This window comes from Rhipicephalus microplus, unplaced genomic scaffold, assembly GCF_043290135.1.
Source record: "Rhipicephalus microplus isolate Deutch F79 unplaced genomic scaffold, USDA_Rmic scaffold_117, whole genome shotgun sequence".
Taxonomy (NCBI): domain Eukaryota; kingdom Metazoa; phylum Arthropoda; class Arachnida; order Ixodida; family Ixodidae; genus Rhipicephalus; species Rhipicephalus microplus.
Window position 1 is genome coordinate 210,001 of NW_027464689.1, and position 2,500 is coordinate 212,500.

Here is a 2,500-nt window from a genome sequence, read left to right on the forward strand (position 1 = left end):
TTCTGGACTTCTCAGCATTGGCCTGCAGACCACGCTCCTTCAGGTACCTGTTCAACGAGTTCAGCTGACATTGGAGGCCAGCTTTGGTGCTGGCGGTCAATATGATGTCGTCTGCGAAGGCCATTGCATTGACAGACAGGCCTTCACTCTCAAAGGCAATGCGAGCTGGCTGATCCTCAAAAAACTCGTCCAGCACCAAATTGAACAAAAGGGGCGATAGGGGGTCTCCCTGTCGCACCCCTCTGGCAGGGTGAGCAACCTTAGTGTGGCCTTCAAACGTTAGTACCGTCGTTGCTCTCGAGTAGAAATCGGCAATGTATTGACAAAAGTCCCCAGCGATACACTTCCTTTTTAGGCCTTGAATGATCGCTGGGTGGGCCACTCGATCGAACGCCTTCGCCACATCCACCGATGCCATTGCCAGGGGTCTCAATTTGTGCCTGGCCTCGTCGATCACGGTCTGCAGTAGGAGCAAGTTTTCCGCGCAGCCATCAACCGGTAGAAAAGCTCTTTGACGATAGTCGAGCTTCACGGTGGCCATCAGTCGGCGTACAAAGACCTTATGTAACAGCCTGGTAAGGACGTGGGACACTGTGATTGGCCTGTGCAGTGCGGCAGTCGAGGCCCCTGGCACTTTCGGTATGAAAACCGTTCGTGCATTGCATAAAAACTGAGGCAACCGTTTTTGCATCAGTAACAGATTGCACAAGACTCTCAAGAGGATCATGGGACAGGAGTGTAGCCGCTTGGCGGAAAATCCATCTGGTCCCGACGCTGTGTTGCGTAATGGCATGGCCGACTTTATATCTTGTGCGGTGATAAGAAATCGGGGATCGATCGTCCCACTTCCGCTTCGGCTCATTGTTGACAGGTCGTCTCCGGGGGGTGTTTCCAACACCACTCGCCACTCCTCCAAGAAGGCAGCCGGGTCCTCAACTTGTGATTTTCCCGTTTCATCCAGGATGCTCCTGATGCAATGCGACCTATTATGTTTAAATAGGTCCTGGCACATTGCATACGCTCGTCGTTTTTCTTTTCGACGACTCTCAGGATGAGGAGGTCCTGGCTTACTAGGGGCCCTTCTCATTTCGGTGAAAACCTCAACGAGGTATGATTCTAGGGCACACCCCACGTGTTCACCGTCGAGGAAACGTTTAGTAATTTCCCACAGTCTATAGGCTTGGAAAGACTGGGGAGGTGGCCTCGAAACAAGTGTCCGGAGTTCTTCTGCCATAGCAGCTCTTGGGTCAATGGGCTCGACCACATCCGAGTGTGGTTGACTGTCTTCCACCAGTGGATCAGCTCCATCTTCGCCATGATCTCCCGTAGCACCACTCTTTGCAAGCAGTTCCTTAACCAGAGCCTGGTAACGTGCCATCCTTCTGTGCGACTTTATACCGTCGAAAGTTCTAGAAGGGAACTTTTTGGCCATCCTTTGGTTGATGTTGTACACCTTTTCTTGCAGCAGCTGCACCTCGTAAATTGCCATCAGGTACTCTTCTTCTGTTGTCCATCGTGGCTTGGACCTCTCGACGTCGATGTCGGCGTTATAGGCCTCAATGTGAGCATGTCGCCTATGTTGACTCAAGCCACTTTTGGAGCCAAAGAGTCGGCCGCATTCAGGACACTTCGGTTCGCTGTCTTCAACATTGCTGCTCCCTTCTAGTGGCGGGAATGGAGCGGTAGGTGCAGCTGCTGTGTTTCTCATTTCGCCACTTGGGGGAGAAAAAGAGGAGGAACCTCTGCAGAACGCAGGGTCCTCCTCGCTGTCAGTAGTGTCGGACAACAGGCCAGACGGTAAACGCCGTCGACCTCTTAGCCTGACCCCTGAACCTCTCCAGATTGACCCTTGGCTGTTGCCGTCGGTCGGTCCGCGCACGACCACCGCAGTCCGCACAGCAGGTACTGGAGAAGCAGAGGGGGCCGTTTGGTCCCGATCAACAGTGTGCCCCAGATCAAGGCTCGAAGGTGTGTGCGTCACCTCTTCTGTTGGTGCCGTGACCGAATGGGGATCGGGTTCATTCTCCGCGACTGACGGTCTCAATGGAGTAGAGGCCGTCAGGTTAGCGCTGCTACTAAGAGCTACACGCTTTGGGCCCTTCATGTCGGCCAATCGGCCATGCGGAATGTTCCTTCCTTCTTTCGGCCTTGCACCTGTAGTGCGCCAGATTTCCTCACCGCTGACACCCACCAGCGGCTCGCACACAACCGCTGAAGGCATCACAGTGAGATCCGGCGGGCCGGGAATAGCCTCTCTGTCCACACAGACTGACGCCCGCAGAGTGTGGCCGGTCGGTGTGTGCGCCACCGCCGCGTCCAACACCTCGAGTGCTGTGTCCTCAGTATTGGCTTTCCTTCTGCCCTTCAAGCGTTCCTTCTCTGGAACTTTAGCGGAGAATTGAATATAACTGGTCTTTTCAATTGTTGTCTCTGACAGCTTTCTCCCTGATGTGTTCCTTGGTAAAAGCTCTGGAACTGGAACAACGACATCTCCAGAGCC

The 2,500-nt window shown here is 54.0% G+C and overlaps 1 pseudogene; it reads right to left on the reverse strand.

Annotated features, from left to right (window-relative positions):
• Positions 1-2,500, reverse strand: part of LOC142790657 (large subunit ribosomal RNA) — an 8,536-nt pseudogene that overhangs the window by 2,726 nt on the left and 3,310 nt on the right.